Consider the following 17076-nt stretch of genomic DNA (forward strand, 5'->3'; position numbering starts at 1 on the left):
GGCTGCACCAGTTTGCACTCCCACCAGCAGCGTACGAGGGTTCCCTTCTCTCCACATCCTCTCCAACACTTGTTGTTTCCTGTCTTGTTAATTATGGCCATTCTGACCGGAGTGAGCTGATACCTCATTGTACTTTTGATTTGCATTTCCCTGATAGCTAATGACGTTGAACACCTTTTCATACGCCTGTTCGCCATCCATATAACTTCTTTGGAAAAATCTCTGTTCAAATCTTTTGCCCATTTTTTAATTAGATTGTTGTTTTTTTTGTTGTTGAGATGTATGAGTTCTTTGTATATTTTGGATATTAACCCCTTATCTGATATATGGTTTGCAAATATCTTCTCCCAATTGTTAGGTTGTCTTTCCATTTTGTTGATCGTTTCCTTTGCTGTGCAGAAGCTTTTTAGTGCAGAAACTTTTTAGTTTGATGTAGTCCCATTTGTTCATTTTTCCTTTTGTTTCCCTTTCCTGGTCAGACATGGTACTCAAAAAGATGCTGCTAAGACCGATGTCAAAGAGTGTACTGCCTATGTTTTCTTCTGGAAGTTTCATGGTTTTGGGTCTTACATTCAAGTCTTTAATCAATTTTGAGTTGATTTTTGTGCATGATATAAGTTAACGGTCTACTTTCATTCTTTTGCATGTGGCTGTCCAGTTTTCCCAACACCATTTATTGAAGAGACTCTCCTTTATCCATTGTATGCTCTTGGCTCCCTTGTTGAATATTAGCTGTCCATAAATTTGTGGGTTTATTTCTGGGCTCTTGATTCTGTTCCATTGATCTGTGTGTCTCTTTTTGTGCCAGTACCATGCTGTTTTGGTTACTATGGCTTTGTAGTATATTTTGAAATCAGGGAGTGTAATACCTCCAGCTTTGTTCTTTTTTCTCAGGAATCCTTTGGCTATTTGGGGTCTTTTGTTGTTCCATATAAATTTTAGGATTCTTTGTTCTATTTCTGTGAAAAATGTTGTTGGAACTTTGATAGGAATTGCATTGAATCTATAGATTGCTTTAGGAAGTATGGACATTTTAACTATGTTAATTCTTCCAATCCAAGAGCACAGAACATCTTTCCATTTCTTTGTGTCTTCTTCGATTTCTTTCAACAATGATTTATAGTTTTCGGTGTACATATCTTTCACCTCTTTGGTTAAGTTTATTCCTAGATGAAGAATAAAAATCACATGATCATCTCAATAAATGTAGAGAAAGCATTTGATAAGATACAGCATCCATTTATGATAAAAGTTCTAAATAAAATGGGTATAGGAGGAAAATACCTCAACATAATAAAGGCCATATATGACAAACCCACAGCAAATATCATTCTCAATGGAGAAAAACTGAAAGCTATCCCTTTAAGAACAGGAACCAGACAAGGATGCCCACTGTCACCACTCTTATTTAACATAGTATTGGAAGTCCCAGCCAGAGCAATCAGCAAGAAAAAGAAATAAAAGGGATCCATGTTGGAAAAGAATAAGTGAAACTGTCACTCTTTGCAGACGACATGATTTTATATATAGAAAACCCTAACGAATCCCCTAGAAAACTTTTAGAAGTAATAAATGAATACAGTCAAGTCACAGGATCCAAAATTAACATACAAAAATCGGTTGCATTTCTATACACTAACAATGAAGTAGCAGAAAATTAAGAATACAATCCCATTTACAATTCCTCTTTTTTTAAATCTCTTTTTAAAAGAGATAGTTACTGTAAGAAAAATCCTCTAATGATATAAAAAGTTAAGTGATTGGTATTTGCTAAATTATTCAGTTGATATATTGACCATCCATTATGAATTTAGGATTATGCTAGAATCTGTGGGGGCCAAAGAAGAAGTATTCCATGCAATTCTTCTTCCTCATCACCAAAGAACCACCTCTTCTGTTTTTTGAAGATGAAGATTAGCCCTGAGCTAACATCTGCTGCCAATCCTCCTCTTTTTTTGCTGAGGAAGACTGGCCCTGAGCTAACATCTGATCTGATAGCAACTTTTCAGGAAAAAGAGAAAAAGAGAGAAAATCTCTACTACCTTTCAATAAGACTTTCTAAATTTCAGAAATATAAAATGAAATATGCATATCTTAGAATTTTAAAAGAAAAAGTTATTTAGGCTTCTAATATAGAAAACGTATGAAAAAATTCACTGCTTCTATAGTCCTGTCTGAAAAGATAAGCTGCAACAGTTGAATAGATATTTTTACTCCTCTTTGAAAATCAATAAAGTTTTCAAAACCATGTATACTTCAAATACTTGTGGTTTTTAAGCTTTAAACTAATTAGTAGTTTTATTAAATGTGCTAGATTTTTAACACTTTTTTAACACTCAGAATGTTTGGACGCATTGGTGTTATTCTCTGTCTTTCTCTCTACCCTTTTTAGCCTCTCGTTCTCTCTCCTTTTATGTGTGGCTCCTTCTCTAAGTTCCTTAATTCTCTAAGCCTCAGCGGGATATTTGTACTATTGATTGCATTATTTAATTAAAGCTTTGTTCTTTGCTTTTAAACCAACAATTCTTTCCCTCTTAAAAAATAACTAAATTCAGTTGTTTTTGTTAATTCACATAGCTCTCAATTAATTTTGTACTTCACCTCAGTAGCCCTCAATTTTTTAAGTGTTTCTGGAAAAAAAAGTACTTTTATAACAAAGTATTTCAGTGTAAAAAATTTATACTTTGCAAATTCAGAAAGAAAAATATTACTTCACTAATATAATAATTTGCCTAGACAAAAAAGAGAATCTTTTGGGGGCTGGCCCCGTGGCCGAGTGGTTAAGTTCACGCGCTCCGCTGCAGGCGGCCCAGTGTTTCATTGGTTCGAATCCTGGGCGCGGACATGGCACTGCTCATCAAACCACGCTGAGGCAGCGTCCCACATGCCACAACTAGAAGGACCCACAACAAAAAATATACAACTATGTACTGGGGGGCTTTGGGGAGAAAAAGGAAAAAAATAAAAATCTAAAAAAAAAACAAGAGAGAGAATCTTTTAAAACACACCAGAGCCAAAGACCAAGTGTCTCTATGGCTATTTTAACTTATTCCCTTCCCTAAACACAAGTCCTAAATGTTGTATCTGGCAATGAACCTGTGCTCTCCTAAATAAAGTTAATGATAACACCAGTCATAAAACAATAACGTACCTGCTATGTGTCAGGTTCACTCTCGCTGGCTCTCTCTCACACACACACCACTGTGGGACATCATTACTGTCACTTCTCAAAGAGTAGAAAACAAAAGCCAGGAGTCACAGCCAGTAATTGGTTGTGGGAGAAGTAAACTCCACAGCCCTTACTGAATCTTCCAAATTCTCTTTAAAATAACCACCTAGAATTTTTTAGGACCTCAAATTCCAACTTCCAGCCAGTCAGACCAATAATATTTATTCAGTTTCCTTATATATACAGTACTATTCTTGGTCCTGGTACAGAAGGGAATCCATACATTACAGGACTTTTTTTACATTTAAGCATATTTTCCTGAAAGTTTTTTAAAAAAAAAACAGCTTCGTTGAGATATAATTCACATACCATAAAATTCACCATTTAAAGTACACAATTCTGTGGTTTTAGTATATTCACTGAATTCTGAAACCATCATCACAATCTAATTCCATAACATTTTCATCACCCCAAAAAGAAGCTTCTTACCCACTTGCAGTCATTCTAGTTTCCCTCTACCCCCAGCCCTAGGCAACCACTAATCTACATTCTCTTTCTATGGAATTGCCTTTTCTGAATGTTTCATACAAATAGAATCATATAATATGCAGTCTCTTGTAACTGGCTTCTTTCACTTAGCATAATGTTTTCAAGGTTCATTCATGTTGCAGGATGTATCAAGAATTAATTCCTTCTTGAGGCCAGCTCAGTGGCACAGTAGTTAAGTTTGCACGTTACACTTCGGTGGCCTAGGGTTTGCCAGTTCGGATCCTGGATATGGACCTATGGACCTATGCACCACTTGTCAAGCCATGCTGTGGCAGGCGTCCTACATATAAAGTAGAGGAAGATGGGCAAGGATGTTAGCTCAGGGCCAGTCTTCCTCAGCAAAAAAGAAGAAGCAGAAGAAGAAGAAAGAGGAGGATTGGCAACAGATGTTAACTCAGGGCTAATCTTCTTCAAAAAGAAAAAAAAGAATTCATTCCTTCTTATTATCAAACAATATTCTATTATATGGACATACTCCATTTTATTCATCCATCCATCCCTTGATGGACATTGGGTTGTTTCCACTTTTCAGCTACTATAAATAATGCTGCTATGAACATTTGTGAACAAGTTTTGTGAGAAAATTTGTTTTCACTTCTCTTGGGTATAGACCTAGGAGTGGAAATAGTGAATAATATGGTAAATCTATGTTTAACATTTTGAGTAACTGAAAAAACTGTTTTCCAAATGCACTATTTTATATTCCCACAAGCAATGTCTGAGGGTACCAATTTCTTCACATCCAGCAGGACCTATTCTTACATCTTATTACGTTATTACATTTTAATAAAGGGGAATTTCACACAAACATGAAATTAAGGGAAGATTTTCCAAAAGCTAATTTGTAATGCTGGTGAATTTCTCAAGAATGAAAAAGGAAAAGGAAAAGAAACATTCAATATAGCTGATATTTGGCCAATTTGAGTTCTGGCCTGGAGAACATCTTATCTAAATATTAATCTCAGAGGTTCTTTCTCAAAATACTCAAAGTTTATATAATTATTTCTATCATCATAGTCATCAGTATTTTTTAAAAATATACCAAAACTAGTGGTCATGAACTATGTTGAAAGATTTTATTTTGTGATGATCCAACCTAAAGATGGCTTTTTTATCTAAATTTTCTAAATGGTAGGCATTTCAAACAATGTTTTCCATGTCTCCCTACAAAAACAAACATAAATCATCTCCAGGCAAAACTGGGCTTTTTGTACATTCTAAGTCTAAAACTTTGACTTGAAAATGTTCAATTTGGATAATACAGCATATTTCTTGGTGCCTAGCAAGGTGCTGGATACACCTTAGGAACTTAGTAAATACTTATTAGTGGGGAGGGAGGGAGAGAGGGAGGAAGGAGGGAGGGAGGATAGGAAGGAGAGAGGGAAAAAAAGAAGGAAGGAGGAAAGCAAGAAAAAAAAGAAGGGAAAGAAAAGGGAAGGAAGAAAGAGGAAGAGATGGAAGGAAGTCAATTAAGAAACTTAAAAATGCCCCTGGAATTTAGAAAAGTAGGTGTTCTCTAAAGTATAAGAATATTCAGAAAGCCAGAGTCTACACATACTAAGAACCTCCAAAGTGTGTTGTATAACACCATAATATGTGAAGCTTCATTAATATTTGTCCTTATGTAACTACAGATGATTATAACTGAGTTTAAATAACCTGGTAGATACTGGTTTCAATGACTAGGTAGAAGCGTGGGATCTAGGGGAATGATGATGCATTATTGCTAGACCTGTCAGGAAAGCTTACAGGAGAGGATTGGGCACCAAAGTTAAACAGATGACTATAAGAAGGTATCAGTGCTGAATGGGTTAAAAGAAGGAAAGGCCTAAAAATTATAACTCCTGAGAGCTGGTAAGAAAATATAACTTTGCAAATGAAAATGAAAATACCCAGATATAAATCTGAGAGGTTCCAATGGCCATCACCTTCAGTCTTAGCAAAGCTCTCCCCATTAAGTTTAGTTGTGAGAAGAGAGAAATATACATAGAGGCAAAATGATTAAGGGATCAAGACACATGAGAGTAGAAGCCAGTTCTCTCAAATACCAAAACTACACAACAGATATCATGAGATGACGAGTGTGACAGAACAAGCCTCTCCCCCAAAACATCAAATGTCCACGTCCTCTAGGCCAGTCTTCTATTTTATCAATCTTCCTTCATCTAGAGTTCAAACTGGAAATCAACCAATGAACTAATCTGTATTAAGTGATATATTTACTCCTCCCAAGAGTATTTGTATTTTATTTGGGGTCAGTCCCTTCTGGCCAAATAAATGATGCTCTGTTTGTCCTTGTCACAGCGTTAGAGTCAGGTGGTGAGACGCATTTTAAGTCATCTGGGGAAGGAGTGTGGAGAAGGAAGCAGAGAGGACCTCAACAGCTCCTCAGAGCACACACCATAGTTAGTCACCTTTACCACCTTTTGCAAAGTAATTCTAAACGTATGATTGGGTGAAAATATGGTATGTATTAAGTAGATATTGAAGATATCCATTAATTGTACTATGGAGACATGGTCTGATTTCGAAGGACCAAGAAAATTTGTGGAAGTGTAGAATATGGGCAAGTACACAGGAATAATCTGTGGTGTAAATTCTAGTTTCTGGCTTCAGGGTCAGGAGACATGGATTCGAGTCCAACTGTGACAAAAAGTTTGTAATTCACTCTCTCTTTTTTTTGGTTTCATCATCTATGATGTTAAAGCATCTTTTTAAAAATTTTTTTCTGAAGAAGACTTGCCCTGAGTTAACATCTGTTACCAATCTTCCTCTTTTTGCTTGACAAAGATTTGCCCTGATCTAACATCTGTACCAATCTTCCTCTATTTTGTATGTGGGTTGCCACCACAGCATGGCATTTGCATTACTATCAGTTTTTTATGTTAACTTTTATCTTGGCAGAGTTGTAAAATATACTTATCAAAGATAAGAAGTAGTCAGGGCATCCACCAAATTTTAGTCTTTCACAATTTTTTCTTACAATAGGTTAGATGATTAGATTAGAAAGAGCCAAACTTTCCAATTCTAATATTCAATCAGTTTCCACAATCAATAAAGGGAAAAGTAGAGAGAAGAAAAACAGTAAGAGAGGTAATGAACTGAAAAGTCTGAAAAAATTTAACTTACACACTGATAATCTAGTTTTATCACCAATAACCTTCCTCTCATCTCACATTCCAGAATTGTATGCTTATTATTAATGGATACCATACTTGTTTGAACAGAAAGGGGGAAAAAACGTAAATCACAAGAGACTCTAAATTTATTATACTCATGGATAAATGGCAAAACCTTCATTGCACATTCACAGGATGCCAATGAAATACCATGATCCTTGGTTGAAGTAAAATTTGTTCTTGGTTAGACTGACAAGGGTAATTAATGCTTCCATAGAAAAGCCTCGATCCCAGTTACTTTATGTCACATGAAAGAAAATTCCGCTATCCACTCCTCCCTCATCTGAGGTTAATATTGAGTTATGAATCACACAATGACAGCCCTGCAGAGACAGGCAAAGTGGTGGCTGAGCTCACCCTGCAACACAAAGCACGCAGCCAGGACTGCAGGCAATAGCACATTCACCTTCCCAGAGCAGAGCTGAGCAGGACATTGTCTACAGGTTATGGTCTAACAGGATGATCTCCAGGGCTTTTCTGAGGCCACTGGCTATATTAGCATCTGTGTGCTATCTGGCCAGATATCTTTCCCTCTCAGACACACCCCTTCTTTTATTCTCTCTCTTCTGTCAAGGCAAATCATTTAAAAGCAGGCCACACCATTAGCGCTATGGCTGAAAGGAACAATTACATGGAACTCACACAGGAGTTATTTAAATTAGCATTTTTAAATTTGTGAACATTTATTGAACATTTCCTGTATGTCAGGCACACTATATTCATTATCTCATTTAATCCACCCAACAAGCCCACGAGGTAGGCTCTGATATTATCTCATCTTATAAGTGAAGATGGTAATTAATTTGCCTTAAGTCCCATAGCTAATAAATGACAAAGTCAGGGCTCACCCTGCATCTGGCTGATCCCAGACTCCACTCTCTTAAGCATAGTGCACACAGCTTCATCTCCACCATTTCTCCTAACCAGACTCATGGGCAGGTAAAAAGTGACGCTGCTTCCCTCAGAAAGATAAATGGTGGGTTATTTTACACTCCCCCACACTGAGCATGACCAGACACTCTCTCCAGGTTGCAGTGAGCTTAGACCCAGAGCACACTTGTGCAGGGAAAAAAAACAAAGACTTTAGCACACACAGGACTGATGCTGATCTGCCTCCCATTCACTGCTACTTACTTTTTCTCAATGAGCCCACCCTGACCAAGAGAGGGAAGCAGGATTTGCTTTTGATGAAAATTTGTTCAGTAGGGTTTTCCTTGAGCAGTATACAATGAGGTCTGAGAGTTCTTTGCAAGACCTCACAACCCCATAACCCCATCTATTAGAGTTCAGTAATTCTTGTTGTTAGAAATTCCCTCTATAAGAAATTCTTTCCTTTGTAGTAAGCATTGCTAGGCACAGAAATTAGATCAGATTTTGGAGGAAAAGAAATCTCACCTGCATCCTTTACTAATCAGATAAGTTCCCAACCTCCTTTGAGCCCACTTCCTCATCTGCATAAGGACACCCTAGGGACCAAAAAAGTTGGTTGTTTAAACTTCCCCTTTTAAATGCAAAGCCATCTGAAATTACTCCCACTTTATTGTGATTTTGTCTACAAGATAATATTTCTCCTCAATAGACCTTGGGAAAATGGTGGTGCCGGTAGAAAAAGGGAGCTCAAAAATGGAAAGAATGAACATTAAAGAGATGAAAAAAGCACCAAAGATACATGTCCCCTAAATCACAAAAGCACCTCAAGAGGAGAGTCCTTTTCTTCAAAACCTACATCACAGGTGGTAAAGACAGGAGGTGAGGGAGAAGACGTTAAGACAAAGGAGTTAACAATGCAAAGAACACTAAAGCATACGTTTATTGCCTGGGCAAAAATCTTTTCTCTGATCGTTCACCATAGCCTTCAGGCTTTATACACATCTTGAAAACAACAGACTTTCAGGACCACGCAGAGCCCTAGAGCAACATTATATTTAAATAGTCATCACTGTGTCTTTAAATAGTACAAAATGGAGATGGTGCATTCATATTTCATCTTGTTTCTCACTTGCAAAAAACCTGGCACATCAACCAACTAGCAGAAGAACACAGCTGCGAGTCAAAAGACTAACTACTAGCCCATAAGACTGTTCAGGTCAATAAAAGCAATATAGGAGACATCATCTATCATTGCCCCTTCCAGCATACTTGCTCACCAACATTACAACCCACACACATACGCTCATGTCCAGTGTTTTATGTTTAAATTAATAAAGGAATAGAAGATGTAACTAAACTATGTATACAATTGTGTACAATTCACTTCTCTGTTAATTAAGACTGGTGTCTTGCATTGTTGGACTCACAGGGATTCCCCAAGGCCCAACCTGTCACTAGCTCTGGATCACTTCTTTTCTACTGCCCAGTGTCTTTTCTTTCTGATGCCCATATTGGAAAGAAATTTAAAAATAATTATATTGGATGAGTCTATTTTGTTTGTGCTTCAAAGCGCTTCTAGGAACAAAACCCAAAGAGAAAGAACATTATTAGGATGATTCCACATTAAACTAAGATCTATGGACTCCCAATTGAGAAAAATGGTTTAATCATCACAACGCATATTTATTGAGTGCTCACAGGTATGCTAATGCTGAGCTTTTGTTATTTTCACTGGCAGTCACAACTTCAGACAGAAAAAAAGGCACTTTTTATTAAGAGAAAGGCACAAGGGTAGAAGTCAAAAGACCAGAGATTCTGCTCCAGAATCTGATACATTCTATTTGAACCCCGTCTGAGTTCTTCCTTCTGAATAGGGTTTACTTGACTGCCTCAAAGGGTTATGGTAAGAATCAAGAGATTCATATACGTAAAAGTGCTTTAGAATTTGTTAAGTATTATATAAAAATTAAACTGTAATAAAATCATTATACTTAAAAACAAACACACCCTGGAACTTTAATGAAACCAAGGTAAATCACACTATCACAATTAATTCCTTCCATCTTATAAAATGTACAGCAGCAGTAGAGACAAAATAAATGTTTAAATAAGACTTTCAGAATCTGTGTGGTTAGCTATGCTCACTCAGTAGCAAAGAGTCCCACTACTCTATCTCAGTGTCCCAGGACACATGGCTCCAATTGATGCCTCAGCAAAAGTATAATATATGTAATTTTTTGGTATTGCTTGTGAACGCAGAAATTGCAATGTCAAACCCACCCATGTCAAAAGCTGAAGTATGGAGGCAGAAAGGGTGTTTCCAATGACAGGTGCAGTTAGTACACAATGCCAAAACTTGTCTCAAATTGCTTCCAACAGTCTAACCCTTCCTGTCCATCTCACAAGTGTGACACAGTATGAGAAAACCTGGAAAAAAGGGAGTATTTCCCACCTACCTCCAAATTTCCAAGGTGGGAAGGGTGGGTATTCTAATTATTGGAAACATGTTAAAACTATTGATAAGAAATAAAACTACATAGACTGTGGTTAAATGCTATTTAAATTGTATCATTGAAAAATGCAAGAGTTTAATCAAAGTAGAAAAACGTATAGCATTGAAAATTTTTGAGTACTTTAATAGAACTTAACCAACAATAACACTTTAATCACACCATTTCTACCTAGCAGACATTTTTTGTGCTGTCTACACATAATTGTTGACATATATCAACACTGCATCATTTTGCCTCACTTGCAGCATAGACTCCCTTTGGGGTAGCTGCACAGTTACAGTAATTATTATTTCTCTGACAATTAGACCCAACACATAGGAATGGGTTCTATAAACTACATCTATACTATGAGACCCTATCACTAGTTGTATTTGATTATCTAGAGTGGACACCTATTCTGAAATTTTCTCCCAGGAATTTATACTTATGAACTAAGAAGTGCAATTACTTTAGGCCAAATATTGGTGCATTGGAGAAGTTGTCCATTAACTGAAATCTCTAGAACTTACCCAGAACCTACTCTCTCCAATGACTGATTGTTCAATTCGTCCTTGTAATCTGTAAGATAGACTAGTATACGTCCAATGAATTCCTTTTTAGCTTATTTAGAATTGATATAGCGACTGCAATCAAAAGAACCTTAATATAGAAATTGTTATTCAAATTTGTTTTTCCTTGGCTCATTGTAGTAGGCAGAATTCTAAAATGACCTCCTAAGATTCCTACATATTAGTGTACAATCCCTGTATAATTCCCTCCCCTTAAGTGGAGGTATAACATGTGAATATGAGGGAATATCATTCCTATTATTAGGTTACTGATCAATTGACCTTAAGTTGATAGACAAGGAGATTATCCGAGTGGGCCTGACCCCATCAGGAGACTTTCTGAAGTTATAGAGATTTGAAGGGCCTATGGAAGGGGTCATGTGACAAGGAACTATGGGTGGCCTCTAGGATCTTAGAGTAGCCCCTGGCCAGATGCCAGCAAGAATATGGGGACCTCAGTCCTGCAACCAAAAGGAACTACAAGATTGAATTCTACCAAAAACCACATGAATTGAAAGAAGACTTCACACTCCAGATGGGAATGCAACCCAGTCAACACCTTGATTTTTGCCTCATGAAACCCTGAGAAAAGACCTAGATAACCCATACCCAGACTGAAGATCCACAAAAACTGTGAGATAATAAATTTATAAGTTTGTGGGAATTTGCTAAACAACACAGTTACTCACTATTTTGTCTGAGATTACTTGTGGTTTCTCTCATATCTGCAATTATTTGAAAATTGTCATAGCTGTCAGTGGCTATACCACTAGAACAATCTCTTATTTTCTGCTCCCTCTCTTCCTTACCCTTCTCCCATCTCTCCCATCAACACCTCTGCCCATACCTAGTTCAGCATTCCTAAGAAGTTTGGCCAGTCAGCCAGGGTTAGGAAAACCAACCAACTGTGGTTCAGCACCTTGGACAGCAGCCCCATGTACCGCCAGCCAATCCTTCTTCCGCACCTGTGTCCTCCACCTTGACAATCTAGTCATAGTTCTTTCAAGCACATAAACCATGTGGTACTCTCTACCATTCTTCCTGCTTCATGTTATGTCTCCTGAGTACCTACAGTCAGTGACCAATGGAGAAGTAAGACGATTACACAGGTCAATGTCTGTTTCTGTTCATCATTTATACCCACACCTTTTCCAGGATATTGTCTATACTATTTCAGCCTCCACTGACCCTTCTCACACATTATTTTTTACAGTATTTGTATACATCATTGGCTCATGTAGATTGCTTTAATCGCCTCACTCCATTTAATGTTCTCTTTTCCTAACATGGTTATAACTAATTTCTTAAGAGAAGGAATTATATTTTGTACATTAGTATGACCTTGAGTACAGATCAATAAGTCCTTATTGGTTGATGGGGCAATACATAATATCATCATCAACTTTAGTCTCAGAGAGGAAACTAAAAATTTGATGAGAAAGGGTTTTCACCTACTGGTGTGCATTCCCTGCATAATCCTCTCTCCTTAAGTTCTATCTTAGACCCACGTCTAAAACAACAAGGACTAAATTTGAGGAATTGAGGAGATAAAACTCATGGACACCACCCAGTTCCCCATGCCAAAACTTTCTCAAACATCAAAAGGGATGAGAAGCACAGAGACAAAGAGTTACATCAGAGTGAATAAAGCTCTTCTGCTTCTTGGGGGTGGGGTATCTAGCGTAGTGGTGTTGGTAGGCAGTCAGCACGGGGAAAGGAACCAGCCAAATCAGAGAATCTGAAAAGGACTCTCCCAAGATTGTATCTATTCCTTGTGGGAATGGCCATGAAGGTGCCCAGAAACAACTTATGCTTCCATATAGGACAAAATTAAGCTCCTTAGCAAGCTGCATTGCTAATCATTGTAATACAGACTCATTGTAAGGGCTCTGGGTACTAAAATTCTTGCTTATGTGATCCCTCTAATTCTGAACCTCCACCTCAGATTATGTAACTCCTTATCTAACCCTGCATTACAGGACCTAAGAATTTTCTATTTTTGTCGATTTAGGGGCTTTCTGAGAACAGGCAGGACTGTATTCTTCCAACTTTACAGAGATAAGTTCTCATTACTATACAATCTTCTCAGCACCTAACAAAAGAAAATAAATAAAAAATTATCTTCAAGAGAAAGCGATGCATGTAAACATATAATGCAACATGATAAGTGACACAATGGAAATATGAACAAATTACTATGGTAGAACAGAGATAAAGGGAACTAACTCCCACTGGGGAAGGTTTTAGGTTGGAAATGCCAAGATAAATTAGAAAAATCATATAAATAGAAGTTTAAAAAGTTAGATATTTGCTGAGAGATGGTGATAATGGTGGAAACTACGCACTTGTGGGGGCAGGGGTATATGGGGAATCTCTGGACCTTCCTCTCAATTTTGCTGTGAACCTAAGACTACTTTTTAAAAAATAAAGTCTTTTTTAAAAAAGCAAATGAATAAACAATTAAACAAAATTCAATTTTAAAAAGTTAGACAATTTTAGAAACAATACCAAACAGAAAATAAAAACCAGAACTTCCTGAACAGAAAAATTTAATGTGAGGTAAAAACCCAGAGCTCATTAAAAAGACTATATGTTCCAAGGACTTACGAAGAACAGTGAGGGTCAAGAGTCATGTTACTGAATTTAGAGTCAGACAGCATTGTGTCTCTTTCCCTAGACCACTTTCCATGCATTCTGTTCTGCAGGGACAAATTTGAGTGGTGCTTTATTTGCATGTCAGATTAGGATGACATTGATCCAAACAGACACCAACACAGAATTGCAGAGGAAGCCCTACTGAGTCAGTACTGACAAAGGAGGATACCAACAAAGGCACAATTGAAGCCATGAGGTACAGGAAGTGTGTGGGCATAGGTGTGTGGGAAAGGATGTCAACACCATGAGTCAATGCCTGAGGACAGATGGGGGTGGCCATACACACAGGAAAGACAGAGGCAGAGAGCCCAATGCGAAAATGAGTGAAAGAGAGATGAACTGAAGCATAGATATTAAGTTATAGGAGACAGAAGGAAGGAAGAAAAAGAGAAACAAACAGAATCCAAGAAGCAGATGGGAGCAGAGGTTCAAAAGCAGAAAGACAGATTGTCTACAATGCCAGCTCAGAAGGGCAAAACTCCACTGTTTGCTTCTGGATTTCACAAGAGTGTCCTTTCAGCATGTTCTGTGGAACACCATGCCCTACAAATATTTTCTATTTTTTTCAGGACAAGAAAGAACTTTTCTCTCCCTCTATCTATGCTGCACCCCTCCTCCCCATTATGAGATTTCGTCAATATTACTCTGTCTTGAAAGCACACATAAAACAAGCAATATATTCTGACCATTCCAATATTTTAAATGAATTTCACAATTTTCTGATGGAAGAGTTGGAACTTGCAGAAGGGAAATGTTCAGCCAATTCTTTAAAGGTAACTTGTGTCACCTGGGAAGAGAGGCACATTAATTATCCTCTTGTGATCGCGCAACAGTCCCTGTTAGGATAGCCAATAACTGGGCAAGTGATATCAGCAGCTATATTTAGCTAAGGGCCAATTTTCACTTTGTACTTCAGTTCAGCCTGTAACGACAAAGACGAATGTAACAGGAGCGCCATCATGACTCCTGAATGCGGCGACAACATTATGCTATGGTCAGACATAAGGGTCCCTTCCAGCCTTTGAAGACCTGCCACAGGGTAGTGGAGGTAGACCTGCATACCTCCTTACTAACAGGAAGAAACTTAACTCCAGTAGAAGGAGAAAGGGACAAGAGAAAAACATTTTTTTCCCTTCTCTTTGCCACTTCTAGTCACATTCTTCTCTCCCTAGCCCTTTTTAGAAAAATGTGTCTCTTTTCTCCAAATACTGTAAAATCAAACAATCATCTTCCAATTACATGAACCTATCTACAAAGGTCATTTAGCCCAGTATCCTACTTACAGTGAAATTTCATCAAACAGAAAAGAAAAATAGACCCATAAAAACGAAGGGAAAAAAAATGGGATTCCTTCATTTGGCCATTAGATTTATAATGTATTCTCTAATTCTTCTCCTAGACTAGCAGTTCCAAGCTGCAGGAAAGAGTCAGGAGGCTGGGCTGGATTCCAGGTAGGTAAAATATGCCTAAGAGATTTTTGAAATATCACATCCCATGGTGAAATCAAAACTAAGAGCCAATCAAATAAAACTTCAATCCCAAAGAGCCGGGAAGAGAAGCAGAAACAAGACAGGACGCAATAGGACCAAGAAAGTATGGTCCATTCTAGGGGCACTTCCTCAGTGCAGGAGAGGGGTTCAGGGCTTTTGTGTAGAGCTCATTTATCTAATCCACTGAGCAAATGGACCTCTAGGAGCAAGGGCCAGGTGGCATTGCATACCTGACCAGTGATTTTCCAACCATTGCTTGAACCCTTTCAATGTCCAAAACATTACAACTTTTCAGGCACCTTATTTCATGGCAGACAATTCCTGTTACCAGGAAAGATAATCACAAGATCTGCGTCAGAAAGTTCTGCCCTTTCTTGGTCTCTCTATTGTCTCCTAATGCCACATTCATCTCTCCGCAGCAGTAGGCTTTGCCTGTACTGCTTCTTCTTCTCCTTTCAACTCGAGCTCTTCTATTATTCTTAGGCTTTTTTTCAAAAGTGAGTTCCTGCTGGATTTTTGCTTTCTCCAGCTATTTTTCCAGGTGCCTGACACTCTTTTTTTTTTTTTTTGGTTCATTTTTGATGCTCTTCTTGCCGTCTTGAGTGTGGGTCCATTAAAAAAGCTGAGCTGGCGCGTGCTCTCTGTGCAATCACTTTCATTTCTAACTAGATCCCCTATTTTCCTTCTCATAGAAGTTATTCACAGTTGTATTCGGAATTTTATTTGTTTTTCAAGTATTTCAACCCTTTGAGCCATAGAATAATATTTTTTTAGCATGTTTATTGTAGAAACAGGGATAACATTGTGTCACAGTGAAAAAGACAGACCATAGATCCTGAGGTACACAGAGGGCATGCATTGATGGCCAAATAAATACTACAATAGATGCTCCCTTCTATGTAGCCCCTCAGGAGTGTTACTGCATAGAACAGGAGAACAACAGCACCACATGAGAAGTGGATGCTGAGCTGGGCCCACTCACCCACTAAGTGGTTTGCTTCTGCTGACCAGGCTTTCAAGATGAGTGATTCTAATTTTTCCTTCAACAAAATCGCAGCTCTCAATGAGTCATGGATATTTGGGTGGCTTTAGAGTGGGTAAAATCACAGATGTCAAATCCACAAATGTTAAAAGCCTACAGCAGAGATCAAAACACAAATGTTATAGGAGCCAGGCAGGAAACATAAATGAATAACTCAGGATGGATGTAAGACAATAGTGAGTGGTAAAGGCTATGTTTAATTGGGAAGGAATAATAATCATAATCATAGCAAACATTGGTATGGCACTTATTTTTTACAAGGAAGGAGTTGAAAGCTCATACATACTGATTTATTGAACCCTCAAAACTACCCTAGGAGTTAGGTTCCCTTATTATCCTCCAATTTAAAGACAGGAAATGTGAAACACAAAGCATTTAAGTTACAAGCACATACCCCATATAAAGTGGCATCTACTACTCAAGTCCAATGAATTGTTGTCATTAAGATTAGTGTTCCAATGCTGTCAAATCTTGTGATTTTATAACAGAAGCTAGGAATTCAAATTTGCATGTGAAATCTTAGTTTTAAGTTATGGATCATGGTCTTTAAACATATTTTATAGACCAGATATGGCAGCATTCAGCCCAGAGGATACTAGTTTGTGTTTCTGGTATTTAGTACACTTTAATAAAGGATTCTTCCTCAAGAATGATGTCTCTGTAGTTAGCACTTCCTACATTGTCTTTCTGGAAAACTATAAGGAGTGATAAGATTAAGAATTCCTTATGATCAAGGAAATGAAATTCATTCATTAATTCCTGGGCCATAAGTCCTTTGAGTAGATGCACACATCATACCGCTACTATACAAAACCACAGTTTCTGAATTCCAGAATGACACACACACACACACACAAACTACGTGTACAGCAAATATAAGTAATAAGTATCTTTTATAACTAAGCTTTTCAAATTCATTTCTGAATCTCCGACAACCCAAGTGCATTACAACCATCTCTGCCTTCTTTCCCTCCTTTGATCCACTTCCAAATGAGGTGTTGCTGAAGTCATAGCACCACCTTTCAATCTCCTACTATTCCAGTCCACTCAATCGTCCCACA

The 17076-nt window shown here is 37.7% G+C and overlaps 1 long non-coding RNA gene across 1 annotated transcript in view; it reads right to left on the minus strand.

Moving 5' to 3' along the window:
• Positions 1-225: 225 nt before the first annotated feature.
• LOC139076914 (uncharacterized) overlaps positions 226-17076 on the minus strand; it is a 163020-nt gene continuing 146169 nt past the window's right edge. The window contains exon 2 of the long non-coding RNA XR_011528951.1: positions 226-1166. This is a non-coding gene — a long non-coding RNA (uncharacterized lncRNA). The remainder of the gene's footprint in view (positions 1167-17076) is intronic.

This window comes from Equus przewalskii, chromosome 18 (assembly GCF_037783145.1).
Source record: "Equus przewalskii isolate Varuska chromosome 18, EquPr2, whole genome shotgun sequence".
Lineage (NCBI taxonomy): Eukaryota > Metazoa > Chordata > Mammalia > Perissodactyla > Equidae > Equus > Equus przewalskii.